Here is a 14,712-nt window from a genome sequence, read left to right on the forward strand (position 1 = left end):
CACAGTGGGTTTGGCCAAAAAAAGTTCCCGTTGGGGCTCCCGATAAGAGCCCAAAAGTCAGTTGAAACGAGAGATGCCGAAACGTGCGGCTTAGCGATGCATCGCCGCAACCGGAAGTCACAATTATCCACATTAAACACCAGCTGCCAAATGTTGGCCCAATCTCCTAGCTATCTATGCCCGGCTGTTTAAATCTTTATTTCCTCTTCACAGCCTGCTTTCCCACTTATTTTAGTATAACTGCAAATTTTGCCATTACACTCTGTCCCTGCTTCAATATCATTTGTATAGATTGAGATCCGAGGACTGAACCCTGTGGCACCCCGCTAGTTACAGTTCGCCAGTCAGAGAAAGACCCATTTATCCCGTCCCTCTGCTTTCAGTCAGTCAGCCAATCCTCAATCCAATCTAGTATTCTATCCCAGTCCCTTGCGATCTCACCTTCTGGATCAGTCTTTTATGCAGCACCTTATCAAACGCCTTTCCAAATGTTCAGTCATCTCCTCCTTAATGATTCAATGCAGCAATTCCTCATCACAGAGGTCAAGTTAACCAGTCTATAGTTTCCTACCTTTTGCCTCTCTCCCTTTTTGACTAGTGGCATCACATTAGTGTGTTTCCAATCCACCGGGACTCTTCCAGAATCCACGGAATTCTGACATACCATAACCAATGCATCCATGATCTCTGCTGCCACCTCCCTTAATACACTCACGTGCAGGCCATCAGGTCCCGGAGATTTATCTGCCTTTAATCCCATTACTTCATTCAAAACTGTCTTCCTGGTGATGGTTATTGTAGCAAGTTCCTCTGCATTAACTTCAGTTTTGGAGAAAAAATGTATTATCCTCTACCGTGAAGACGAAGGCAGAATATTGGTCAGTGCCTCCGCCATCTCTGTGTTCCCCATTATTATCTCACCAGTATCGTCCTCTAAAGGGCCAACATTTACTTTAGCTATTCTCTTCCTCTTTATATACTTACAGAAGCTTTTGTTATCAGTGTTTATGTTTTCTGCTAGTTTCCTTTCGTAGTTCATCTTAGCTCTCTTGCTTTTATTTTTAGTAGCCTTTTGCTGAACCTTAAAGTTCTCCCAATCCTCCAGCTTACCACTAGCTTTTGCAGTATGGTATGCCCTAGTTTTTGCCTTTCTGTCTTCCTTTACTTCCTTGTTTAGCCATGGAACGCTTTTCTCCCTTTTACAATTCCTCTTCTTCTCAGGAATTGAGAGGTGTTTAATATCTCCCTGAGCACCTGCCATTTTTCCTCAATTACCCTCAATTATTTGTGCGCAGTCTACTTGGGCCAATTCTTTCCTCAGGCCTGTATAATTATCTCCATACAACGCAAAAACCCTAGTGTGGCATCTGTCTTATCTCGCTCAATCTGAATTTTAAATTCTAGCATGCTGTCATCACTCCTTCCAAGAGGATCCTTAATGACAAGACTATTTATCAACCCTTCTTTGTTACATAATACTAAATCTAAAATAGCCTGCTCCCTGGTGGGCTCCATAACTTATTGTTCTGAGAAACAATCTCTCATACACTCTATGAAATCTCCCTCGAGGCTACCCTTGCCAATTTGATTAATCCAGTCAATATCATGTTAAAATCACCCATGATTACAGTTTACAATGCCCCACTTTGGAAGTGTTGCTTGGGGCCTGCAAATTACTCCTACCAAGGGGCTTTTCCTTTTCTTTTTATCTCCATCCAGACCGATTCAACATTTTGACCCTGAGTGCTAATATAATTTCTTAATACAACCTTGATATCATCTTTAACCAATAAAGCAATTCCATCTCCTGTTCCAACCTGTCTAACCTTTCGGAATACTGAGTACCCTTGGACATTCAACTCCCAGTCCTGGTCCTCCTGCAGCCATATTTCATTAATCCCCACCAAATCATACCCATTTGTCTCTATTTGTGCTGTCAGCTCATTGAATTAATTCCGAATACTGCTTGCATTTCAGTACAAGGTTTTTAAATATGTCCGACTGATTTGCCTTCCCCTTGCTGGATTTTCTTGTGCACTACGCTTTCCGCACATTCTGACCTCCTTTATTAATCTCTGATAACAGTCAGCCTCATTCCCAGCTTTCACTCTCACAGTCTCCTTACATTTTGATTTTTTATGTTTCCTTTGCCCTCTGTAGTCGTTAGACTGGGCTTGCCTGTTCATGAAATGAAATGAAAATGAAAATTGCTTATTGTCACAAGTTGGCTTCAAATGAAGTTACTGTGAAAAGCCCCTAGTCGCCACATTCCGGCACCTGTTCGGGGAGGCTGGTATGGGAATTGAACCGTGCTGCTGGCCTGCCTTGGTCTGCTTTAAAAGCCAGCTCTTTAGCCCTGTGCTAAACCAGCCCCTATTAACCCCTATTATCACCCTATTAACCTCTACCTTCTCCTCACATGCTGATCTGCTGCTTTGGTTCCTATTAACCATTATACTTCTTGTAGTTTTCCCCTACCCTTCCCCCCCCCATTTGCTAATTGAATTCCTTGAGAATGAAGGCAAAATACTGCAGATGGTGGTGAACATCTGAAATAAAAACAGAAAATGTTGGACAAACTCAACAGGTCTGGCAGCATCTGTGGAGAGAGGAGGAGAGTTAACCTTTCGGGCCTGTATGACTCTTCTACAGAACTTGAGAAGATTGATTTTTTTTTTTAAATTTAGAGTACCCAATTATTTTTAATTTTTTTTCCCAATTAAGGGGTAATTTAGCATGGCCAATTCACCTACACTGCACATCTTTGGGTTGTGGGAGTGAAACCCACACAGACATGGGGAGAATGTGCAAACTTCACACGGACAGTGACCCAAGGCCGTGATTCGAAACCGGGTCCTCAGCGCCGCAGTCCCAGTGCTTTTTGTTAAATGTATTTTATTACAGACATGTATAAAAACAGGTTACGGCGAACAAACACCCCGGGAAACATGTTTCCCAACAAACTCCCCGGGAAACATGCACCCCGGGAAACTTGCTTCTATACAGTCTGTACAGATTTCCCCCCTTTTTCACCACCCTCTCCCCCGCAACGAACAGCCCCTCAAACACGGTCACAAACATCTCCCACCTTTCCTCAAATCCACTGAGGAGCCCCTTAGCTCATGCTTTATCTTCTCTAACCGCAGGAAGACGTACAGGTCACCCAACCAAGCCGCTACCTCCGGTGGCGATGCCGACCGCCAGTCCAGCAAAATTCTCTGCCGTGAAATCAGAGAAGCAAAGGCCAAGACATCGGCCTTCCTCCTGTCCTTGAGCTCCGGCTTCTCTGAGACCCCAAATATCGCCACCAAAGGGTCTGGGTCCACCTTCTCCTCCACTATCCTGGCTAAGACTGCGAACTTCCCAATTTTTCGCAACACCAAAACATGTGCGCGTGATTCACCGGCCCCCGCTCACATCTCTCACACTCATCTGCTATCCCTTGAAAGAACCCATCTCATTCTCGCCCAAGTCATATGCACCCTGTGCACCACCTTAAACTGTATCAGGCTCATCCTTGCACAAGAGGAGGTCCCATTTACCCTAGGCAGTGCCTCACTCCATGCTCCCCAATTGATCTCCCCTCTCAACTCCGCTTCCCATTTCTCCTTGATCTTCACTACCCGCTCGCCTCCCTGCTCCTCCAGCCACTTATATATATCCCCAATTCTTCCCTCCCCTTCCCCATCTGAGAGCAGCAGTCGCTCCAGCAGGGTGCATCCCGGCATCCTAGGGAACCCCCTGCAGACCTTTTGCGCAAGTCCTTAACCTGCAGATACCTGAACTCACTCCCCAAATACAGGTCCCTCACCTTGACCAGCCCCACTTTCCTCCACCTCCTGTATTACACCCAGTGCTAACCACTGCGCCACATGTCGCACGGGAGAAGATTGATTTTTAAAGGTTTTTTTCAGCATCTATTGGGTTCCCTACCAACTGAATTGTTTATCCCTAAAAATAAAAGTAAACATGACAACAAAAGGAGACAACAATAAATTCAACAATTCTGAAAAACATGAAAACGTTTCCATCTTCAAATTTCTTCAACACCTTTCCTCAGCACAGTGTCTTTGTGATGCTCACTAATACTGACATTGTGTACTTTGCTTTGCAATGTGAGAGAAGAGTTCAATACTGTGAGTGAACAGTCCCAGTCACTCAGCCTGGGTGGGGATATTGGTCAACTTGAGGAGGGGGCTTGGTGAGAGATTGGAAGGGGAGGGCGGCTCAGTTGGGTGGGTTCTGGGCCATGTGTGTGGTGGGGGTGGGGGAAAGGCCATCAGTCATCAGTTGGGTGCTAATCCCAAGAGGGTGGCCGGTGGAGCATGAGGTGGTGGGCAGGGGAGTGCGTCTCTGGGGCAATCTGGGGCCTGGTGGGGAGAATCCGTTGCCTAGAGGGAGGATTAGAGGTTTGGTGATGGCAGTGGTGTGGGGGGAGTTTGAAGGTCTTGGGGGGAGAAGGGTGCTTGGATGTCTCAGGGAATGGGGGAATCAGAGATATAGTGGGGAGGAGGCGAGGAGGCCAGATGACTTGTGGTGGGATCAAAGGCCTCAAGGAGAAAGTCATTGGGGATGGTACTGAAGCCTCACAGGGAGGTACTTGGATCCAGGAGGTAGGTGTGAAGTTGCACGGGAAACCTGGCCAACAATTGTTAAAATTGAAAATCTGCCTAACTCTGAAGATCATAGCCTCATTTGCCAGTGGAAGGTGTGAAGCAAATCAGTCATACACCCCATGGTTTTCCTAATTGAGGCCCTAACTATGCCCATCTTATGGGGCTGTGGCATTATGCTGTGAGGCGATGGACCCCCTTGTCACATGAGGAGATGGCCAAAAGGCAGCAATCCAGGGCCCATTGCAGACAGAGGCTCCACTGCTCAAAGAGGAGCCCGTAGGCAGGAAACGCGGTGCTCCATCCCCCCAACCATAACGATCTCCCAGATGTGTCGCCCCACCATCCTATTTGGCCAACCACCCTCAGCCCCCTTAATTTTGATCTTTACATATCCCCTTTCCATGGATACCTCCATTTTGAAGTGCCCTTGAGGACTCCTACCTGCCTCAACACCGCCAGTCTCTGCTACACCCAGCTCTTGAAGTTTCAGAGCTGTCAGCCCTACGACTGGACAGACAGCATCAGGAGCCCACCCACATCCTTAATTGGACAGTCAGTTAGGAGCCCGCCTCCAGTAAAATTGCTGAGTCAGTTTCTCTGGTGGAAAGGGACGGCTCGGAACATGCTTTTAAGACCGACACAGGGTCCTGAAGCCTGTAGTAAAATCCCATCCATTATCACAGTTAAATTTGGTTCCTGATGCTCACTCATCCAAATTTCAACCTCAATTACAGCCAGTTCAGCCATGTCATTTTTAAAGTATATTTAGATATGGCAGATTTTATATAAATCTGTCTTTGTTTTTTCACAGGCTACAACTGTGCAATGTTCCAGGACATTATTCAGAGAGTAATTGTACAAAACACTGGTGAGGCCACAACTGGAGTATTTTGTGCAACTCTGGTCACCACATTACAGGAAGGACGCAGTTGCTCTGGAAAGAGCGCAGAGGAGGTTTACAAGAATGTTGCCAGGGCTAGAAAAATGTAGCTACGAGATTGGATAGATTGGGGTTATTTTCCTTGGAACAAAGAAGGCTGAGGGGTGACTTAATTGAGGTGTACAAAATTATGAGGAGAAGAGATAGAGTGGACAGGATAAAATAGTTTCCCTTGGTGAAGAATTCCGGAACCAGGGGACATAGATACAAGAGAAGTGGCAGAAGGTGTAGAGGGGACATGAGGAAAAACGTTTTTACACATAGGGTAGTGGGAATCTGGAATTCGCTGCCTGAGTTAGTAGTGGAGGCAGAGACCCTAAACTCTTTTAAAAAGTACCAGGATCTGTACCTTAAGTGCTGTACGCTGCAGGGCTATGAACTGGGTGCAGGAAGGCGGGATAAGCAAGGGCACCTGGGTGTCCTCGGGCTGGCATGGACAAGATGGGCCGAATGTCCTCCTTCTCTGCTGTAACTTTTCTATGATTCTATGAGTATTCTACAGAAGTTTTATTATAGTCTCCTTAATAAGTGAAGTCCATTGGGTAAATCTTTCGGAAATCAGAATTATTGAAATTCTAACAGTGCCTATGGAGAGACAAAAACATAAGGCAACATATCAAGTCAATGACCTTTTCTCTGCAGAGAAAATCTATAAATTTTATCTATGCCTCTGCTGATTTATTATATCTTGCACTGATGAATAACGTACCTCTTGTCCTTTATTTTGCAAGAGTGACAGATATTTTAAAAAGTCTTGCATTTTCATACTGTCTCCCGAAACATTAATGCAGTATAAGGGACTGTAAAAATGTAAAGTTGCCATAGTCCTAGATGACCATACGCTGCTTTCCCCTTTGAGGGGGAGAGCTGGTTCGTGATGGAGAGTAAGGCCATCAGCGCGTGTTCAAATCCTGTACTGGCTGAGGTTATTCATGAAGAAGAGGTACAGTACCGCCCACATAGTGATGTAAATAGGCACATGCTCCAGATCCAGGGCCACTGTGGTGTTGAGCTGCATGGAGCTAGCTCTTAGCCTGTGCCCTTTGCCATAAAATAGTTCTAGTGGTTAATAAAGACTTACAGAGGACTACAGAGATTTCTTTGAGGCATTCCGTTCTGTTGCCAACATCCTCTGGTGGCAGAAATGGAATAAAAACGCATAACCTCGCTAAAATGCAGGGACAAATCAAAATGCTGAAAATTAGAAGAATTCAACTTAGAATTCTGACTGGAAAAGAAGCTTCTACAGGTACAGAGGCACAGAGGAAAATCACCAGAAAGTTCCCCAAAGAAAGGACTGAAGGCAGAGGTTTAAACTTCCGTACTGTAGCAGAAGGCTCCATTGAATCTCCCTTCAGAGTGCAGAGTTGACAAAACCAGCCAAGGTGAACTAAATCTTTTAAAATTCCAAACTGCAGCCAGTCCTGAGAACTCCTTCGAGTCATCCAGTATCAGAAGTGCTGGTGGAAAGAATGCCGTCACTAAAACCTGATTGCCGAGTTGGAGCCTGAATACATGGCACCCGAACTCATCCGAGGGGGAAAAGAGAACTAATTAATTAAATGTTTTGAGAATGTCACGACTGCCCAGCTAGGTAAAAAATAAATAGAAGTTCCAATTCAACTGACTCAACAGTTTGCAAAGTATGCAGCTGAACAAAAGGTATCAGCTGGCAGCCAATCCAGCCAGCCATTGTTGACACCTTTTCTCAAGAAGCGCTCCATCACTATTTTGCAAACCCTGCCAAAACTGGCAAGCACGGGAAATCCTTTTGCCTCTGAGTGAACAATGCCGCCATCTTGAAATTCAGAGCACTCTTAAAGCTGTTCATGCATTTTAAAAGTTTTTTTAACATTAATCACAGTTGCACGTCAATTTGGACCGATCCAAGGCTCCGATCAATCAGAAAATTGGGAACTTTGGAAGAAAAGATCCTTTAGGCACAACAGCGCTTCAGGTTGAAATAAAAATGCTGAAGAAGAGCAGATGAAAACCTTACTTTACTCAACAGGCCCAATTGCAGATGACATTGTTGTAAGACAGGTAATTAATAAATGGTCTGCAAAATTTGAAGAGATACTAAAAGCATTCAACATTTTTTTCAATCTAAGAAGCAATAAAATATTCGAAAGAGCTAAATTCTCTAAGAGAATGCAAATACCAGGTGAGCCAGTCAATTCATTCATCAGTGATCTGCATAGGGTGACAGAAGGTTGTGAATACAGAGACTTAGGGATTCTTCAGCAGCGTGATTCTCTGTTATGCCGGCGCCCGGGGGTTTCCCGACGGCGTGGGGCTGCCCCACAATGGGAAACCCCATTGACCGGCCGGCGTAACAGAGAATCCCTCCGGCCGGTCGGGGCAGAAATGTGGCGGGGCGGGGCGGAGAAAAAGTCTGAACTCACCAGACACAGATTAGTGGTTGGAGTAACAGACAATGCGCATTCTGACCTCCAATAAGCAAAGGAAGATCTAACCCTGGAAAAGGCAATCCAGATAGTTAAACCATCAGAACTCTAGGAGCAGCACAGGACAATCTTAAAGGGAGAGAATAAAAATGGGGCAGAAGCCAACCCTCAATTCAGCTTGTCAGGTCTCAAAGGGCACAGGGGCAAGCAAATTCAGGGAAAGCAATTGCTGAAAAGCCCAGCAGAGCAGCCTAGCTAGAGCTGCAGTGTGAAGTGCCCCACAGGAGAGATCGGTGTCCTGCGAGTATTCATCCAATGCAACAGGGTTGGACACTGTGAGACACTTCAAGGCAAAAACCCTGAAATGCACAGAAGGCCCAAAGATGTCCCACAATGTCGGGACTGCAAACCCAGAAGACACACAGCCCTACTCCTTGGGTGAAGACTTCTAGATTCAAACAACAGACACAACACTTTTCAGGCCCAGGTGGAATCCTGCTTCCAATCATTGGAATGATCCTGGAACCACTTGAGGCATGGCAGCAAGCAGAGCTTTGAGCTGATGTATATCATTCATAATCAGCCTTTCTCTCTCTGAGCAGGGATGACTGCATAACCCTGGATCTCCTCCAGACAGCAGATGATGTACAGACAACCAGTGTCACTAATCAAACAGAGCTGCACATTCCCAGGTGCTCAAAGAAAAAAAGAATATTCAGACTGGGTCCTAAGCTCTGGGCTGTCTTTGCATTTTGTGGGACAGGTTTGTCCATTCTCTTTACAGATCCCAGAAAACCCTCAATGACCAGACTAGCCAAGCACCCAGGAGGTAACCACAACACCTCCAGTGGAACAGGGGCAAGAGAGTGATCAGCATTCAGATCCAGCCCCAACAACAGTACAGCAGGTCAACACAGCAACCACTTTGCATGCACTGCTGCGCCCAGCCAGCATGCAAAGCCACAAGAGATGTGGGAACCTTCCAGCAGCCATTCATGGCCAACAACACAAAGTGAGGTGAGCGGGGAGAATGTGGAAGCTCCACACAGACAGTGGCCTGGGGCCGGGATCGAACCCAGGTTCTTGGCACCGTGAGGCAGTAATGCTAACCATTGCGCCACCGTGATGGCCCATGATAAGGCAGTAACAGTGATAGTGATAATGTGGTAATGTTTCAAATATAGTGGTAATGATAATGTAGTAATAGTGTTAATTCAGTAACAATAGTAATGTAGTAATACTGCTATACAGTAATAGTGATAATGTAGTGACGCTTTGTAGTAATAGCAATGGAAACGTAGAAACATAGGAAACAGGAGCAGGAGGAGGCCATTCAGCCCTTCGACCCTGCTCCGCCATTCATTCTGATCATGCCTAATCATCAATAGCCTAAGCCTGCTTTCCCCCATAAGTGCTTTATCTAACTGCTTCTTGAAAACATACAGGGTAGGATTCTCCGTCCTGCCAGACCCGTTTTCTGGCGGGATCCTCCTTCCCGGCAGCCAGCCAATGGGGTTTCCCAATGTGGCAACCCCCCCGCCGTCGGGAAATCCGTGGGCGTGAGTGCGCTGCCGGCAAAGTGGAAGATCCCACTGACAGAGAACCCCACTGACACTGTTTTGGCCTCAACTACTTTGTGTGGCAACAAATTCCACAGGCTCACCACTCTCTGGGTGAATAAATTTCTCCTCATCTCTGTCCTAAATGGTTTACCCCGTATCCTCACACTGTGACCCCTGGTTCTGGACACACCCACCGTCAGGAACATCCTTCCTGCATCTACCCTGTCTAGTTCTGTTAGAATTTTATAGGTTTCTATGACATCCCCCACTCATTCTTCTGAACTTTAGCAAATTCAATCCTAACCTATTCAATTTCTCCTCATACGTCAGTCCCACCATCCCAGGAATTAGCCTGGTAAACCTTCGTTGCACACCCTCTAGAGCAAGAACATCCTTCCTCAGATAGGAGACCAAAGCTGCACACAATATTCTCGGTGTGGCCTCACCAAGGCCCTGTATAATTGCAGCAAGACATTCCTACTCCTGGACTCAAATCCTCTGGCAATGAAGGCCAGCATATCATTTGCCTTCTTTGCCGCCGGCTGTACCTGCATGCTTACCTTCAGTGACTGGTGTACGAGAACATCCAGGTCTCATTGCACATTCCCCACTCCTAATTTATGGCCATTCAGATAATAGTCTGCCTTCTCCTTCTTGCGACCAAATTGGACAACCTCACATTTATCCAAATTATACTGCACCTGCGATTCATTTGCCCACTCACTCAACTTGTCCAAATCACACTGAAGGGTCTCTGCATCCTCCTCACAGCTGACCCTCCCACGCAACTTGGTGCCATCTGCAAATTTGAAGATATGGGGCGGGGTTCTCCAACCCCCTGCCGGGTGGGAGAATCGCCGGGGGTCAGCGTGAATCCCGCCCCCACCATCCTCCAAATTCTCCCGCGCCCCAAAAACCGGCCCGCTGTGAGTCGTGCCGCCCACCTTGGAGAATGGCGGGGTCCGGCGCGATTCAATGGGTGCCGGGGCCGCTCAAATTCTCCGGCCCGCGATGGGCCGAAGTCCCGCCCGCCTGTAGCTGGTCCCGCTGGTGTAAATCAGAGTAGGTCCCTGTGGTATTATAGGTATTATGGTACCTGAGAGGCTAAAGTACCATTGGTAGAACCTGTATGCTTGCTATTGGCTAGATATAATAGCTCCGCGGGGTATAAGAATCCGTGCCACCCCAGCAGCCCTCATTCTATACCCGAGCTGCTGTGGGAAACATCTAGCTTATTAAAGCCTTCAGTTGGACTACAACCTCGCTTTAGTGGTCATTGATCATGCATCAATTTAGTAAGCTAGATTTTTAAGAAGAAAGGATGGAGCTCCGAATCAAGCCAGAGTGTCTGCAACTTAGCCCCCACGCGGCGAACTCAGCGGCAATCTTTAAGCACTGGCTGGCGTGTTTTAAAGGGGTTCTCGAGACGGCCGAAAACACACCCACGGAAGAACAGAAACTGCACATCCTGCACTCAAGGGTGAGCCCGGAGATTTACACCCTCATCGAGGAAGTGGAAGACTTTGATGCAGCAATCGAGCTGCTAAAAGGACACTATATTTGCCCGGTAACCCAGGTCTACGCCCGGCACCTGCTTGCAACAAAACGGCAAACCCCTGGGGAATCGTTGGAGGAATTCTACCACGCACTCCTGGTGCTGGAAAGAAGCTGCGGCTGCCCGCAAGTTTCGGCGAGCGAACACACGGAACTCTTAGTCCGGGACGCTTTCCTGGCAGGTATGCTTTCGTCACAAATCCGCCAGCGCCTGTTAGAGAAGGACACCCTGGGTCTTAGGGAGGCAGGGGCCATTGCAGGCTCCCTGGACGTGGTCTCCAGGAACGCCCGCGCCTACGTTCCCGACCGTGTGGAAGCCCCGTGGGCAGCGTGGAACCCCGCAGTGGCCGACCCCGAGACTTCCCCCGTTCCCCCGCAGGCATGCACTGCAATGCAGCCTGGCAACCCCGAGGGGCCCCGCTGCTACTTTTGCGGGCAGGCCAAGCACCCCCGCCAGCGCTGCCCAGCCCGCGCATCCACTTACAAGGGATGCGGGAAAAAGGGCCATTTCGTGGGGGTATGTCAGGCCCGAGCGGTGGCCACGGTCTCCAGCGGCGAATCCGGACCGCCACCACAAACCTCTCCATGGGGTAAAGAACCATTGGTAGAACCTGTATGCTTGCTATTGGCTAGAGTGTATAATAGCTCCGCCCTGATAGGCGGAGTATAAGAACCCGTACCGCCCCAGCAGCCCTCATTCTATACCTGAGCTGCTGGGGGAAACATCGAGCTTATTAAAGCCTTCAGTTGGACTACAACCTCGCTTTAGTGGTCATTGATCGTGCATCAGTCCCTTACCGGCGGGACCTGGCTGCGCGGGCGGGCTCCAGGGTTCCTGGAGAGTCGCGGGGGGATCTTGCCCCGGGAGGTGCCCCCACGGTGGCCTGGCCCGCGGTCGGGGCCCACTGATCCACAGGCAGGCCTGTGCCGTGGGGGCACACTATCCCTTCTGCATCGGCCGTTGTGGTCCTCCGCGATGGCCGATGCGGAAGTGAATCCCTGTGCCCATGCGCGGGGATGACACCAGCACCCGCTAGCGCTCCCGCGCATGCGCCGACTCGCGCCGGCCAGCGGAGGCCCTTCGGCGCCAGTTGGCGTGGCGCCAGGCCCCTATCCCGCCGGCTGGCGGGGCGCCAACCACTCCGGGGCGGGCCTAGCCCCTGAAGGTGCGGAGGATTCCGCACCTTTGGGGCGGCCCGACATAGGAGTGGTTCACGCCACTCTGTCCCGCCTGGATCCCCCGCCCCACCGGGTACGGGAGAATCCCGCCCATGACATTTTGTTCCCTCATCGAAATCATTAATATAAAGTGAATAGCTGGGATTCTAGCACCGATCCCTGCGGTACCCCTCAAGTCACTAATTGCCAAATTGAAAAGAAACGTTAATTCCTATTCTTTATTTCCTGTCTGCCAACCAGTTTTCTATCCATCTCGATATACTACCCTAAGCCCATGCAATTTAATTTTACACACTAACCTCTTACGCAGGACTTTGTCAAAAGCCTTCTGAAAGTCCAATACCACATCCACTGGCTCCCCCTTGTCAACTTTACTAGTTACATCCCTGCTAATGTTACTACAATAATGTAATAACAATTCTAATAAAGTAATGGCGATAATGTAATAATATTGCTAAATTAGTAATAATGATGGTGTGGTAATAATGCTCATTTATTTATAGTGTTAATGTAATAATGGTATGAATCGTGATGATATAGTAACAACAATGTAACTGTATGGGACTGATAACAATGTAACACATGAGGAGGGAGAACTTTCAGCTGGCATTGCGGAAAATCCCAAGAGACCACAAGAATGAGAATCTCGACGGGAAGATCTCATTCTCAGATTTCCCCATCCCTCACCGATGTCAGAACAAGATTCCCGACCAGAACTGTATTGAAAGGGATTCCCCGCCATATGTTCCCCCAGGTAGGAAACTTCCCCACTGCGTCCCCCCACCCCCCCCCCCCCCCCACCTCGCCAACATGATGTCAAGTCGGCGAGGTTCACAACAACTTCTGAAAAACTTGAAGCTGTCGAGGACAACCCGCAGGGGTCACAAACGTCATTATAGCCCATGGAGAGAGCAGGACATGCCCGGCTCAGCACACTGGCAGTGTCAACCCAGTAGTGCCAACTTGACAGTGCCCATGTGGCAGTGCCAGTGGGGTTGTGCCAGGGGCACGTCCTCTGCGGGTGACCCATTGGGGGAGAGGGGGAGAGGTTCCCCTTATGTGTGGGGAGAGTGTTTGCCTTGATGTTTGTGGGGGCGGTTGCCCTGCTGCTTGTTGGGTGCGGGGGGGGGGGGGGGGGGGGGGTGGTGGGGAGGGGGTGGTGGTTGGGTTCCTCAATGCTTATGGGGAGAGTGTTACCCTGATGCCTGTGGGTGGTTGGGGTTGTCCCGATGCTTGTGAGGGGGCCCTTCCCCTGGGGTTTGGGGGCACTTTATTTCTAACGCAGATCAGGGGGTCCTTTAAAGGTGGCAACCGATCTCTGTGGAGCCAGCGTAGCATGCTCTAATAGGCCCAGACCCAACATGATGAGGGCACAAATCATGCCCCCAGATTCTCTGTGCACAAAGTGCCAGAGAATCTGGAAAGAAAACTCGTCTGTGTAACTGGAGAGCTACATGCCGGTTTTCTTGCTGAAACTGACATTCTGCCAAATTATGGGAAGCTTCCGCCCTTGAAGTGAATTAGTATATCTCAAAACCATTGGAGAAAGACTTTAGGAGGAGATGTAATATATATCTATAAGGGTACAGTACTCAGTCCTACCAATAAGGTTAATATGGGACTGAGTACAAAACCGCCCATACACTGATGCAAGGAGGCACATGACACAGAGCAAGGGTCAGTGTGATGTTGAGCAGGGGCGTGCATAGACCTAAACATGGAGACAGCTCCTAGCCTGTATCCTGTGCTGTACATGTGTAAATAATTCTCGCAGCTAACACATATTTACAGTTGGCCTACAGAAAACTATGGAGATTTCTTTGAGATTTCTAGGGACCTAGAATCAACACCTTCCTAACAGGGAGGAAGTCCCAAGGCTTTTCACAAGTAATGAACAATCTTGAAGTGTATCCACTGTTGTTAGGTAGGGAGCACTGCAGGCAATTTACATAAAGCCAGCTCTCGCAAACAGCAATGTGATGATGTCTTGGGAATGTGTTTTAAGTGCAAAAGCAAAATGCTGCAGATGTTCGATAACTGAAGTTTTTAAAAAAACACCCCCATCTCAGTATTCTCAGTTCTGAGGAGAATGGTCACCACTGGTCTGAAAGTTTAACTCTGACGCTGCCGTAACGGCTGAGTGTATCCAGCACTTTCTGTTGGTATCTGTTTTTTAGGTGTTGGCTGTAGGATAAATCTTGAGGGTAAAGCTCCTGAACCCCTTCAAGTATTGCCTGGGATAGTTTATCCGGAGAGGTTGGTTTAACATCTCCTCTGAAAGATGGCCCCTCTGAGAGTGCAACACTCCTTTATGCTGCACTCCGAGTGGCAGCCTAGATATTGTGCTCAACAAATGCTAAAGACAGCACTGTTGTACGGGTGCCTACACTGTCATGCAGAGAGCACAGTAAGAAGTCTTACAACACCAGGTTAAAGTCCAACAGGTTTGTTTC

This window comes from Scyliorhinus torazame, chromosome 12, assembly GCF_047496885.1.
Source record: "Scyliorhinus torazame isolate Kashiwa2021f chromosome 12, sScyTor2.1, whole genome shotgun sequence".
Lineage (NCBI taxonomy): Eukaryota > Metazoa > Chordata > Chondrichthyes > Carcharhiniformes > Scyliorhinidae > Scyliorhinus > Scyliorhinus torazame.